The sequence below is a fragment of the Staurois parvus genome, unplaced genomic scaffold, assembly GCF_062004578.1.
Source record: "Staurois parvus isolate SC_StPar_1 unplaced genomic scaffold, SC_StPar_1.0 ptg000080l, whole genome shotgun sequence".
Classification (NCBI taxonomy): Eukaryota; Metazoa; Chordata; class Amphibia; order Anura; family Ranidae; genus Staurois; species Staurois parvus.
Window position 1 is genome coordinate 980,067 of NW_028317876.1, and position 15,633 is coordinate 995,699.

Here is a 15,633-nt window from a genome sequence, read left to right on the forward strand (position 1 = left end):
AAAACATGAAATGGGAATTTAATTCAATATTAATGCCTCTCACAAATACTGAGTACTTTCCCCCGGGAAAGAATAAGATATCAGGGAGATGGTTTAGAAAGGAGGATACCCAACTGAGAGATGTTTTGGTGGAGGGGGAATTGAGATCACTTAAAGATTTAATAGAGAAGAAGGGAGATATTTTTATTAGAATAGATGAGTGGAAATATCATCAATTGAAATGTTTTATTGGAAATCTACCGAAACCCCTGAGAATAAAACAGGAGTGGAATATGTTTGAAAGGTTGTTAGAGACACGAAGGGATGGGAAACACGGTATTTCAAAAGTGTATAGAATACTCACAGAATTAGACATAAACACAAAGTTAATTTTTATTACAAAATGGGAAAGGGATATGGGAGTTGGGTTTGATGAAGATAGACAGAGAAAGATGTTTAGATTGATACACGATAATGTTAGTATGAGAGAGGTTGAGGTTAATTACAAGTGTATGACACGATGGCACATCACACCGAGTGTAGAGCACAAGATGAATGGGGAAAACTCAAATATGTGTTGGAGAGGATGTGGAGAGATAGGCACGGTGTTTCACATATGGTGGGAATGTCCGAAAATCCAGGCTTTTTGGAAGATAATAGTTAAATTGATTGAAGAAATAACTGAAATTGACATAGGGTTAGACCCAACGACGTGCCTCCTACACAAAGTGGAGACATCTGTAAATAAATATAAAGATTCAGGTATATGGTACTTCTTGAATGCGGCGAAAGGGCTGATACCCAAGTTTTGGAGGAGAGCTGAGGTACCGAAGGAGGAAGACTGGATTAATAGAGTGAACCAGATAGGTAGAATGGAAAGATCATACCATATGCAGGAAGATAGGATGAGAGTTTATTTTAGGAGATGGGAAAAGTGGGAAAGAGCAGGATTGAAGGAGAAATATAGGAAAATATGAACTAGGATGTTAGCAAAAAATTAATAAGCCTCAATGAGATTAGAATGGATTAGAGTCTGCAGGGGGGGAGGAGGGGGGATGAGGGGCGGGAAGGGGAGGTAGTGGGATGGGAAAGAAAAGAGTTTTTAGTAAGGGAAAGGTAGAAATGTTATAAATGTCTATTTGTATGAGAATTATTTCCCTGTTTTGGGGCTTTTGTATTAACATGAAAAATTTAATAAATATTTAAATAGAATAAAAAAAAAAACAAGTCCATCCATGAAATTTCCTTGCTTCTAAATATTCCACGGTCAACTGTTAGTGGTATTATAACAAAGTGGAAGAAACTGGGAACAACAGCAACTCAGCCACGAAGTGGTAGGCCACGTAAAATGACAGAGCGGTATCAGCGCATGCTGAAGCACACAGTGTGCAGATGTCGCCAACTGTCTGAAAAGTCAATAGCTAAAGACCGCCAAACTTCATGTGGCCTTTAGATTAGCACAACAACTGTTAGGGATCCGGGTGTGACCAGAAATGTGTGGACTGACACAGGGAGGTAGCAGGCTTCAGGAACACAGGCGTAGTCAGGGCTGGAGAGGTGGAATGGTCAGGCAGGCCGCAAGGTACTGTCAGGCTCCGCCCAACGGGATCTCTAGTGGTCCACGGCACGGGGTTTCCCAGGACGCGGAGTCTAAGTCCCAGTCTGCCTTTTCACCAGGGCCCCTGATGGTGGGGATGGACTTGGTGCAAGACTGAAACCAGGTCGCGTTCCTGGGCACCCCCGGCGGTGGCAGAGGGGTCTCGCTGAGGGTATGTGCCCGGGTTGAGCCTGCTGTGAAGGGGATGACAGATCCCGATCCGAGCGGGATGGATGGGATGACAGATCCTGATCCGAGCGGGATGGATGGGATGACAGATCCTGATCCGAGCAGGATGGATGGGATGACAGATCCCGATCCGAGCGGGAAGGATGGGATGACAGATCCCGATCCGAGCGGGATGGATGGGCGACTGTCAGGAGTAGGCGAGGTCAGACTAGCCGGGTCGGTATCGTGCGGGCAGCGTGGTACAGGGGGAGCAGGCAGAGAATAGTCAGGGTCACAAGCCGGGTTCAGTAACTCACGGACAGCGTGGTACAGGGGATCAGGCAGAAGGATGGTCAGGCAAGCCAGGGGTTCAACAGGAGACGGTCAGCAGAGGTCAGGATCAAGCAGGGTAAGCAACGAGGCAGGAACACAGGATACCAGGTACAGGGGCTCATGGGAAAACATACACCAAGGCCCTGATCACAGGTTTGGCCATTCCTTAAATACACCCCCTGCAGCCAGCCCCAGGTGTTGGCTGATTGCCTGGAGTGAGCTTCTGGCTGCTGAGAGCACCCGCTGGTCAGCCCTGGTACTGCAGCCCACACGGCAGGTGAGTCCCACCACCAGTGCTGGGTCCATTCCTGACAACGACAGTGTGTAGAGAGCTTCATGTAATGGGCTTCCATGGCCGAGCAGCTGCATCCAAGCCTTACATCACCAAGTGCAATGCAAAGCATCGGATGCAGTGATGTAAAGCACGCCGTCACTGGACTCTAGAGCAGTGGAGATGTGTTCTCTGGAGTGACAAATCATGTTTCTCTGTCTGGCAATCTGATGGACGTGTCTGGGTTTGGCGGTTGCCAGGAGAACGGTACTTGCCTGACTGCATTGTGCCAAGTGGAAAGTTTGGTGGAGGAGGGATTAAGGTGTTGAGTTGATTTTTAGTTGTTGGGCTTGGCCCCTTAGTTCCAGTGAAGGGAACTCTTAAGGCGTCAGCATATGGAGACATGTTGAACAATTTCATGCTCCCAACTTTGTGGGAACAGTTTGGGGATGGCCCCTTCCTGATCCAACATGACTGCGCACCAGTACACAAAGCAAGGTCCATAAAGACATGGATGAGTGAGTTTGGGGTGGAGGAACTTGACTGGCCTGCACAGAGTCCTAACCTCAACCCGATAGAACACCTTTGGGATGAATTAGAGCGGAGACTGTGAGCCAGGCCTTCTCGTCTGACATCAGTACCTGACCTCACAAATGCACTTCTGGAAGAATGGTCAAACATTCCCATAGACACACTCCTAAACCTTGTGGACAGCCTTCTCAGAAGAGTTGAAGCTGTTATAGCTTCAAAGGGTGGGCCAACTGAATATTGAATCTTACGGACTAAGACTGGGATGACATTAAAATTCATGTGAGTGTAAAGGCAGGCGTCCCAATACTTTTTAATCTAGTGTATGTCTTTAAATGAGGCTAAAAATTACATAACAAACATTTTTAATTTTTATGGTTTTCTATATTAAACTTGCTAGTATGTTCTTTAGCCACATAAAGGTTGAAGGATATGGATACTGATTAGTGCAAGACTCAGGTTTGTATGTCATCAGTCAAGTTAAAGACATGCTCATGTTCAGAATGTTACATTGGTCATAGTTAAATGTAAACTCCAGGCAAACCGCTAAATATAAAGTTGAAAAAGGGATTTATGGCTAAAGGATTTCTATTTCTGTTCCTCCATTTCTATATTTTACAGAACACTGCAAAGCATGACTGCTGACTTGGCTTTTCTTTGCTGCAGTTAAGCAAAACAGTAATGCCACCTCTCTGCCCCCCGGCCCCGATTGGACAGTGAAGAAGAATTAGCAGACAGATGAAGTCATCGCTCTGCTTCTCCTTCTGTCAGTATATTGCTAGTCAGTACATGAACATTATAAATAAACACTTGAGTGGTTTATAGTGTTAACCCTTCATCTCCCGGAATGCAGAATAGGAGAGCCATTGCACACCAGAGGGTGAAACCATGTCATACAGTATATATATACACTTGAATTAGCTGAATGCACTTAATAATGTTAGCTGTATCCAGGAGTGTTTTTATACATGTGTGGAACTCACCTTTAAAGTACTTTTCTAATCATGCCTGTACTGTGCTGGCAGATTTCATTATTAGTTGTCGACGTGATTTGAACACTGTCTGTTCTAACAAATAGTTAATGATCAAAAAGCTGGACTGCTTGCATTGTATGTTAATGAGAAAAAACAGTGTGGACAGATTGAGCTTTATATCATTTCAAATTATTCAGAGTAGCTTGCAGTCTGCCCAAGGCCTGCTGCAAACAAACACTTAGAAAGGTAAAAAATATTTTTCTAAATTATTTTTAAAAATTATTTTTAAGTATGCTGTGTGAATGGGAACACATAACAAATATATAGTGGTTTTTTCTCAAATGTAATTGCAAAAATGGAAATGCACTTTAACCACTTGCCTTCCGGAAGATTTACCCCCCCCCCCCCTTCCTGAGCAGGCCATTTTTTACTATTCAACAAGGCACTATTTCAACTGGTAACTGCGTGGTCATGCAATGCTGTATGCAAGCAAAATGCATGTCCTTTTTTCATACAAATAGAGCTTTCTTTTGGTGGTGAAAAGTATACTTTATGGCACCGCTCCAAGCTATGGATGGAAGGAAAAGGATCACCCCACCGGCAAGTGAGAAGAGGGGAGCATGAGTCCGAGTGACTCCAGTGTCAGCCAATACAGGTGAAGGGATGGACACTGCTCCACTGACCCCAGGAGTCCAATATTGAAGAATGTCCTCAGCTGCTGTACTTGGCCATGCTTTCTGACTAGTTTTGCCCCGACCACCGAGGGCTTGGTCACAGAGGTTTCTTTTGGTGGTATTTGATCACCACTGGCTTTATTTTTTGTTATATGAACGAAAAAAGACAGAGGATTTTGAAAACAAATATCCAATAAACTCACAGTTAGTCATAAATTTAGGACAAAATGTATTCTGCTACATGTCTTTGGTAAAAAAAAATCCCAAAACATGTATATTAATTGGTTTGTGTGAAAGTTATAGCATCTACAAACTATGGTATATACTGGAATTTATGCAGCTTTTACTTTCTGCCTAACACATTTCTTGAGGTGCTAAAATGCCAGGGCAGTACAAAGACTCCCAAAATGACCCCTTTTTGGAAAGTAGATACCCCAAAGAATTTTCTGAGAGGCATGAATTTATATCTCTCCTCCTAAATCCCAAATAAACCAAAAAGTAAATACAAGGTGCTTAAAAGACAATAGTGCTAAAAACAGCACATATACAATGCCATGAAACTGGGTACACAGTGAAATAAAGTCCCAATAATTGTGTAAACATATAAAAGTTCCACAAAAATGTAATGTTCCAAAAAAAAAAAACCCAAAGAAACCCCCATCCGCATCTGGTGTGAATATTAAGCGATACAGTAGCAAATTTTCTTATGCATAGCAATTCTTTGTGTGTAGTGCTCCAATTAGTGCTCTCCCTCCAGAGCCCCACTCACCACAGATAATTGACCACCTGGAATGGTAGGTCAAATATCGCATAACATGTTGCAGCGCTCTCCTGCAGGAAAGTTAGCCGTCTGTGTGGTCTTGACACCTCTATACACTGATGACAGACTCCATAGTGGAAACACCTCTAGATCAATCGTTTGCGACAAAACTCCTCCAGAACCTCCACAGTACTCCAACACCACCTTAAAAACATCAAAGGGAAAACCATGTGTATGGCACTTTAAATCCCAGCAAAAAGCAATTCCTTCTCAGAGGACAAGTGTAGCGCTATCCGTGGGATGCAGCAGTCGTGGGTGGGGAGTGCTGTGCCCCCCTGTGTTAGTACAGCCAGAGGGCCGTACTCCTACAACGCTTTGCCTGTAGCTGCTGCCCATCCACAGTACATTGTGGGTGGCCGATCAGCAATCGGTTAAGGATATGCAAATACACATTAGGGATAATGAAGATATCTACAATCCTGCTGCAAAGAGCTTGGAGAATATACAACCGTTTCTGTAGTTTCATTTGAAGTTACACAGACAGATCCTTTTTCAGTGGGAGGGACAAGTATTGTTATTAAAAAAAACCTTCCATGATGGAAACAATAAAAGGATGGTTCTAAACCAGGGTCCTCCTGCGCTTAAAAGGAAGTGTAACCTCACTTGAAGCCGCCAACACTCAAAACTGATACCTTAACAGTGTTAAATGATTCACAAATAGTGCAGCACTCACTCAAAAATAATATTAAATACTAAACCACTGGGTGTGAATAAATACACTGAAAAGTGCAAAGATATTACAATAAAGTGCCAAAATGAAACAATGAAAATAAGTAATTAAATAAAATAAATTAAATATAGTGCCACTATAAATAATGTGACTCATAAACCGTGTATACACACAAAGAATGATGTCGACCCCTTTGAAAAAGGGGATAACCAAAAGTGCTTAGGTGTCAAATAAGTGTCAACACTTTAAAACACTCAAATAATCAAAAAGTCCATACAGCAAACAATATGTGATGGATGTGTTCATGCAATGTGCAATAGTGCTTTGTAATTCCGTGTCAACACACTTCTATTGTGGCTAAAATGCCTCCTCACCTCCTCCCGATGACCCCCAGGGGCCAAACAACTTTCAGGATCACCCTGGATCCTTTACCATAAGGGCTGGTAACAATCCTCATGCAGTGGATCTCCTAAAGGGCTCCCGTTGCCCCAGACAGGAAGTTTCTGTAGAACAATAGCTCACCAACACAGTGAGCCAAAAAAGATCCTCTATTGTGCAGTATTTCTTTACACCAAGACTCCTTTATTTAATAAAAGAATGCCACTCACATGTCAAGCAGTTCTCCCTCCTCACTGATGTATGGGTATACTGCATGTGTGTGGGACTTCCTGGGTATACCAAGATGGCCACCAATGCCAGAAGTGCGTCACCGTGCACCGGAAGCTGCGTATTCGCGTACCTACACGTTTTGTCACAGGCTGCTCGTGACTTCCTCTGGGAGTGGGAGGCGTGCCATAGCTGTCACTAGTAATTAGGTCCTGTATAAAAGGAAGGAGCTGCGTTTCCATGGCAATACTCAGAGGAAGTCACGAGCAGTCTGTGACGTAACGCGTAGGTACGCTAATACGCAGCTTCTGGTGCGCGGTGATGCACTTCCGGCGTTGGTGGCCATCTTGGTATACCCAGGAAGTCCCACACACATGCAGTATACCCATACATCAGTGAGGAGGGAGAACTGCTTGACATGTGAGTGGCATTCTTTTATTAAATAAAGGAGTCTTGGTGTAAAGAAATACTGCACAATAGAGGATCTTTTTTGGCTCACTGTGTTGGTGAGCTATTGTTCTACAGAAACTTCCTGTCTGGGGCAACGGGAGCCCTTTAGGAGATCCACTGCATGAGGATTGTTACCAGCCCTTATGGTAAAGGATCCAGGGTGATCCTGAAAGCTGTTTGGCCCCTGGGGGTCATCGGGAGGAGGTGAGGAGGCATTTTAGCCGCAATAGAAGAAGTGTGTTGACACAATCACGGCATTACAAAGCACCATTGCACATTGCATGAACACATCCATCACGTATTGTTTGCTGTATGGACTTTTTGATTATTTGAGTGTGGACACTTATTTGGCATCTAAGCACTTTTGGTTATCCCCTTTTTTCAAAGGGGTCGACATCATTCTTTGTGTGTATACACGGTTTATGAGTCACATTATTTATAGTGGCACTATATTTAATTTATTTTAGTTAATTACTTATTTTCATTGTTTCATTTTGGCACTTTATTGTAATATCTTTGCACTTTTGAGTGTATTTATTCACACCTAGTGCTTTAGTATTTAATATTATTTTTGAGTGAGCACTGCACTATTTGTGAATTAATAAAAGCATAGTAAGGTGAACAGATTTTACAGGACTGTCAATAGCAAATCGGCTAAAATTCATTATTTTTATTTTCTCACAACTGTATAAATTGTAACTTGAAACTTCTGTATTGTTTGAAAACAGCTTGTTGTTAGCTGGAGGAGGTGGCCAGTGGCAGTTGTGGGATTTTCTGTGTATACTGTCTGTTTCTTATAAGTACATGTTAATCACATTTATAAGCTATTTATGCTATTTATAAAAAAACATGATTGACAAAAGTAGTTCAATCAAACTCACAGCTACTGCTGCAGCTGTGAGCTTGATCCTGGCTTTAATAGCCAGTGAAGGGCTTTCCAATACAAATGATTGGCTTTCTGATACAAGAGAGGGAAAGAGGGGGGGGGGCAGTGAGAGGGAGAGAGAGGGAGGGATAGAGAGGGTGAAAGAGACAGGAGAGATTGAGAGACAATGAATGAGGGAGAGGGGAAGAGACAGGGAGAGCGAGAAAGAGAGAGGAAGAAAGGAGAAAGAGTGAGACCGAGAGAGAATGAAAGGGAGAGAGAAAGGTAGAGGGCGAGATTTCTTGAGTCATAAGGTTGTCAGTGACCACTGCATTCATGGAGAGTTGTACCTTTTGTAACTCCAGCAGCCCAGATAACAAGAATCCGAGATTACTATTTAATTTAGTAAATGTTTATACTTAGATTTAATAACTTCCCTGACAACCTCAACTAAAATCATCCTATGAATAATTAATGTCCAATGTCCAATAAAAAGAACTTTTTTTGGCAGCACGAGTTTGTGTTCAGCTATTATATGTTGTGGCATAAGGAACGCATATCACGTTTCAAAGCACAGAACCCATTTATTGAGTATTTTACAATGCTATAACATGTGAAATAAAATCAGGTTTTACAGCGGTGTGATGAGCCTAAACACTGGCAATCACGTCTAATTAACCCTGAAGTGACAGAATAAAATAAAAGTTTGTGCAGAAAAATGTTACAATCAAATAAGCACTGGAATGGAAAATACAGAATAAGTCTATACAAAGGAGATTATTCACCAGAGGGTTCAATATCAAATATAGTCATCAGAAAGACTTATGCATTGCTGACAGGCATTTCTGGGTATTTTCTCAATATACATTAAACATTTTCCATTAGCAAGTTGAAGATGGACCACATCAGTATGTTCATTGGAGTAGTGCTATCTTCCCAAATCTATGGCGTGTAAGCAGTTTATTACTCTTTCTAAATGTAAAGGTTATTCCTGAATTCATGGACCTCACTTTGCACATTATCTTTGCAACTATTTTTTAAAATCTGTCGTCTCTGTTTATTATCTAAGGGGCATTTTTCTATGTCACTAAGCACAAAAGGTTCTGTAGCAGTGGCAATACATTTCTCCTGATTGTGGATGGCCTATCCTGCAAGATGGATTAGCTGTGCTGTGACAATGATACATGATAATGGAACTGATTTAGAAGTCTGACACTTTGTTATGAATTTTTGCTCTATGTGTTTATGCATGATGAGACTTTATGATCAATGTATACATTGGTTTCCTGATTGATAGATTCTCATTTTTAACCTTTTGGCATGATAAACAAGAGTGTGGATTGTGAATGTCAGATTAGAACAGAATTAAGCTCCTAAATGCTTGCAGCAAAACAGATCAGCAGACTTCTGAAGTCAAACAGAATAGAAAAGTTTATCACATTTTTCATCTGTCTAAATATATAGTCTGTAGGCAGCAGCTGCCAGACTTGATACTGCTGTAAGGTCATAGTTGCCAACATTTAAAAATATTTAGGAGGGACACCTTTAAAAACCTGAGAAGAAAAAAAAGGAATGTAAAGCATAGAGCGCCCCACTAGCCAGGTGCATGGCGCCATGGCCAATAAAGTGGGAGTGGCCAATACCGTGTATGTGACTTTGCAGTATATGGCTTGTACTTTGTCACCTTTCCACCTTGTTTGCTATGTTTTAGACAAAACAGGGTCTGGGGGTAAGCATTGGGGTTCAATAGTTACTTACCTAATCACACACTTCTGAACTTTGGCTTTGCCTCCTGCTCTGCTGAAGCTGGAGCTATGCTGTGACTGTCAAAAGGACACCACTCCACCTGATGGTATAATTACAGTCAAGTGTGCTGGAGTATGGATCATTCTAGTTCTCAACACTTCACTGTCACACTGTAATACTAAAATAATGGGATTGTGCCACGTGATTTGGAACACTTGGCAGCTATGCAGATGAGATCCCCCCCCCCACTCTCCTTGGATAAGGCAGAAAGCTACAAAATCCCCTTCCTGCGTACGTGGAAGTACCTAAAACCTGTAATAATGTGTGCCACAATGTATTCAACATTATGAATGGGTGAGTAAAAAATATGCAATACAATCCTTATGCCACTCATACTGCCTAGGTGGTACAAGAGTTATTGCAAGATTTTTTTTTTATCTTTTTCATCTTGATTATTTACAATTTAGAAGATTTTTTTCATGCATAATAAATTCTCACCATAAATAATATGTTGTACTGTAAAGCATAATTTTTACTGTAAGTATAATAGAGCGGCATCCATTCTCAGGATTATCAAATAAATTAAATTTATCCCATTAAGACATTTTTTACTATAATATGTTTACTGTATTTATATACTGAATTGTAAGCAGACTCTCCTACCACCATTATCTTGAATTGTATTGTAACTGTATTGTTTCTCTTTATTGTCTCTAAATGACTGCACAAACTGCTAGTGCTATATAAGTCCTGAAAAATAGTAGTAAGGGTAATAAAATACCAGAGACCTTAGTCAGAGGACCCAGAAAGTTGGGTCCATGGAGCAGCAGCAAACAGGTAGCTGAAACTTTGGAGAATATTTACTAAAATTGAAGCATGCAAAATCTAGTGCGGCTTTACATAGAAACCAATCAGCTTCCAGGTTTTGTTGTCAAGGTTTAATTGAAAAAGCTGAAGTTAGAAGCTGATTGGCTACCATGCACAGTTGCACTAGATTCTGAGTGTTCCAGTTTTAGTAAATTTCTCCCAATGTGTCATGGGTCAGTCTCCAAACTGCGGTCTGCAGGCTGAATGCTGCCTTTTACTTGCCTTTATCCGGCCCTCAGAGCACAATTCCTTCTACTAACACCAGCAATGGGGCACCATTCCTCCCAATGACACCAACGATAGGGCACTATTCCTCCATTTATACCAACAATGGGACACTCTTACTGAACAGAGGTGCTATGTCTTTTTTTTTCACTCCCACTGATCATCAATTCAGTTGTTTACTGCCACTGACGCTGGGGCATTTTCTACTCCCAAGAACCACAGTCCTGCCCCCCTAATGTCTAAAGGACAATAAACCGGCCCTCTGTTTAGAAAGTTTGGAGACCCCTGGCTAGAGGAAGGATCATTTTAAGGAGTGCATTTATCTGTGAATGCAATGTGTATTGTGACTTTGTAGAGATTTTCAAGATTAATCGTAATAAAGTTGAACCTTCAGTATTCCACAGTTGATTAACGTTCATCTTTAATTATGAATTACATTACTATTTTAGGTAGGAATGGTTCTCCTAATCCTTACTCCATGTTAAAGTGGATCTGTCAGGTCTAATAATACACTCCTGCTATGTACGCCTTGACAAACCAGTATGTTTTTCTGTGACTGGCTATCCAGGTAAGAGCCTTGAAAATCGGTATTGCTATATGTAACCAGGGCATATTTCCCAACAAAATTGAATGACATATTTTGTAAGTTTGTTCTGTGGAAGTGATAGCAAATTCTTTCCTAGCTTGTGAAGAACTCTCACCAATAGATCTGTTTTAAAGGAAGCAAGAAGACTGATCATGCATGGTTTCATATTTGCCAGTAATGGGACCATAATGAGTCTGGGGCTAGTTTAGTCAGTCTTTTCTTGAAAATTATTTTCCCCACAATTAGTTCAGTGTTGATAGGCATGTCAGGTCAGTACATTATCCTTTTAGTTTTTGATTTGTGGTGCAAAATGTGTTGATGTCCTCTTTAACTTTTCATTTCTGCAACTTTTTTTGGGATAACAGTTGTGTACCCTGAGAAATGGTAGTCAAACACAATGGCCATAGTATGGGAAAGCTGTTATGTGCTTTTTTTTTATTAGGCCACTCTTTCTCATGCAGCTGCATAACCACTATGAATATATATGCATGTTTTATTGTGAAATTTGTAGCAGTTCAGGGTTTACTGTTCAAGTTGAGTAAATAATTAAATAATTGTATTAACATTATATTAACATATAAACCAATAAATAAATACAAGTAGAAAACACCATCTCTTCCCATTAACCCCCATTTCCCAACAAATGGGCTGAGCCTCATATAGGTTTGCAAGGTTACACAAGGGTTTTTCATCATTTTTGTGATAATAGACCTGTACAAAAAGCACTGTCACATTGATTTCTGCCTGCTTGAATCCAGCACATTCTCATTCTAATGCTACATTTTTTTTGTTTACTAGTGTGCATCATAAGGTAGCTAAATTTGTAATGTAAAATCTGCTCCACTGGTGATGTGCCCATTACTTGCTCTGTTGTCTAAATATTCTATGCACCTGACCTATTGATGAACTAAGAAAATATTGTTGCTGTATTGTCTCCCTTTATATTGTAAAGCTCTGAGCAAACTGTTGGTGCTATATAAATCCTGTATAATAATAATAAAAGTTGTCCCAAGCACTTATTGCCAGTTCACTGAGTCTAGAGGAACAGGATGTCCCTCCTTATACAGAAAGCCTATGTTCCACAAGAACACTGGTTTCCTCCCTTTGGGTGACCCTCTAATCACCTAGCAGGGAGATCCTGCTTTTAATGTCATGGTGTATGAGGAGGGAATTCATAGTTACATAGTTAGAAAAAAAAAAGAAAATTCCCCCTCCCTTATGCCTTTTTTGCCCTAATACAGAAGTACAGTGTAAAGCTTTCTTATTAGGTGCTATCCTAATAAATATAGAGCTATGTACTTACTGATTTATGATATAACAGCAGTGAGTAAGAATTCGACAACAAGCTAACAACCAGTTGCCAACAACCAGATACATTACTTTCACTAAACACATCCCAATTAGAGATGAGCGAATCGAACTCGGCGAAGTGGAATTCGTTTCGAATTTTAGGAAAATTTCGATTCGCGACGAATCCCGTAATCTGCCATGGGCCCCTGTACCGCCTCCTCATGCTGCTGCCAGGTCCAGAGTCTCTCATGGGTCCCTGTACGGCCTCCCATTGCTGCTGTCTCCATCGTCACACTCTGCCATGTGCCACTTTCAGGTCTCCTCACACTGCTGGTGTGTTACATTTTTTGTCATAGGGTGCTGGCAGATTACGGGCCTCCCATTGCTGCTGCCAGGCCCGTAATCTGCCATGGGCCCCCGTACCGACTCCTCATGCTGTGACGTTGCAACAAGGTGGAATTCAACCCTACATATGTTAGACCGCCTTTACGAACAGCGAAAGGCCATCACAGATTTCCTGATGTTACAAGCGGATAAAGGTACTCCCTGTGTAACTTAGATGTCAGCCATTGGCAGCTCATGCGTGACACCTGCCGCTTGCTCAGGCCCTTTGAAGAGGCCACGCTATTCGTGAGTCGGCAGGACTATGGGATGAACGACGTCATTCCTCTGTTGCACGTCCTGGAACAAATGCTGTTAATAATGGCTGGTCAGGGTGCGGTAGACGTGGCGCACAGATCTCAATGCCACATGACCCCTGTGGGGGCAGGACAGGAAGAAGAGGAGGAGGTAGAGGAGGACATTGGTGCTCAGGAATTATTGAGTGAAATGGGTGGTTTTTCCACTCAGCGGACAGGAGTGGAGGAGCAGGAGCATCTGGTAGAGGAGGAGGAGGAGGAGACAGAGGACCCAGACGCACCGTGGCAGTATGCTGTGGAGATGGAGGCAGGGAGTCCCTCGCATTCCTTGGCACAAATGGCCCATAGCATGCTCGGTTGCTTGCGTAGCGACAGCCGAATAATAACCATCAGACAGAGGGATGACTTTTGGCTGTCCACCTTGTTGGACCCTCGCTACCGTTCAAAAATGGTGGCCTTTTTCACACCTGCTGAGAGGGAGGCCAAAATAACGTACTATAAAAACCACCTATGTAGTCAGTTGGTCTCTGCCTTTGTGCGCCAACGTCCATCCTCAGACACTGTGGGCCCTGTGCGCTCGCGTTCCGCTGCCATGGCAGCAGGGGAGGGGTGGGGTGGTAGGAGCAGTGGCAGCTCCACCAGCAGCGGCTGCCTCAGTCTGCAGTCGATGATGAGTAGCTTTCTTCACCAGCGCAGTGAGGAAACTACTAACCAGCCGCAGCAGCAGCAGCAGCAGCATCAGGTGGACCTGGAGCAGGACCTCAAACAACAGGCTTGGGCCTACTTGGACAGCACCCTGCCAACCGAGGTAGACAATCCCCTTGACTACTGGGCAACGAAACTTGACCTTTGGCCCCAACTAGCTGAATTTGCCCTTGAAAGACTCATGCCCGGCCAGTAGCGTGGCATCGGAGCGCGTGTTTAGTGCGGCAGGAGGTATTGTAACTCCGCGGAGGACACGACTGTCCACCCAAAGTGTGGAGAGACTCACGTTTGTGAAAATGAATCAGGCGTGGATTAGTCTGGATTTCAAACCACCAGTTCCTGACACAACTGACTAAATCCGCCATGAATCATGCCCCAAACATGTGCCACTTTCAGGTCTCCTCACACTGCTGGTGGGTTCCATTTTGTCATAGGGTGCTGGCAGATTACAGGCCTCCCATTGCTGCTGCCAGGCCCGTAATCTGCCATGGGCCCCTGTACCGCCTCCTCATGCTGCTGCCAGGTCCAGAGTCTCTCATGGGTCCCTGTATGGCCTCCCATTGCTGCTGTCTCCATCGCCACACTCTGCCATGTGCCACTTTCAGGTCTCCTCACACTGCTGGTGTGTTCCATTTTGTCATAGGGTGCTGGCAGATTACGGGCCTCCCATTGCTGCTGCCAGGCCCGTAATCTGCCATGGGCCCCTGTACCACCTCCTAATGCTGCTGCCAGGTCCAGAGTGTGTCATGGGTCCCTGTACGGCCTCCCATTGCTGCTGTCTCCATCGCCACACTCTGCCATGTGCCACTTTCAGGTCTCCTCACACTGCTGGTGGGTTCCATTTTTGTCATAGGGTGCTGTATGGCCTCCCATTGCTGCTGCCTCCACCGCCGCACTGTGGCTCCACACTCTGGTTTTGGCCCCGTGACTGCCCAAATGAGTGAAGTGTGCGGTGATTCTAAGATCGACGGCACTCATCTGCATGTCATACTGACTGACAGTATTATTTCTCTTCCCCAGCAGACTCCAAGGGCATTTAAATTAAAGGTACAGTGTTCTGCACTAATATAAAGGCTCTCTGAAGCCTAGAAACACCCTTTTATAAGTTAAAATCGCAGCGAATATATTCGCATCGAATCAAATTTATTCCTCGAATTCGCCGAATCAGCCGAATCGAATTTTTGAATACTTCGCTCATCTCTAATCCCAATCACTAAAACATTTCAAAAAAGGTTATGAAGAGTATCAAAAATCCGCAGTGAACTTCTATTTTTATTCATTTTTTAAAAAAAGCTTTTGACAAGTTCCTATGTTTGTCTAGGAGTCTTTCTATAAAAGGTTTGGTGTGTCATAAACTAAACTTAATCTATAGAGTGAGCTACTAGCCCAGCAACCATCTCGCTTTGAATGCACCAAAATGAATGTGCAACATCAAATGCAACTGAAATAGCTGAAATTAGTAAGACCTGCTGAGAGAGGCTGATTTATAAATCTAGTGTAAATATACAGTATATGGTGCTGTTGCTCATTGCAGTCAGTCAGCTACCATGTTTCATTGTACCCAGCAAAGGTTAGAAAATTAAAACTTAATTACTTGCCATGATCAAGAGTCTTATTTTTAAATAACTTCAATTTTCATAA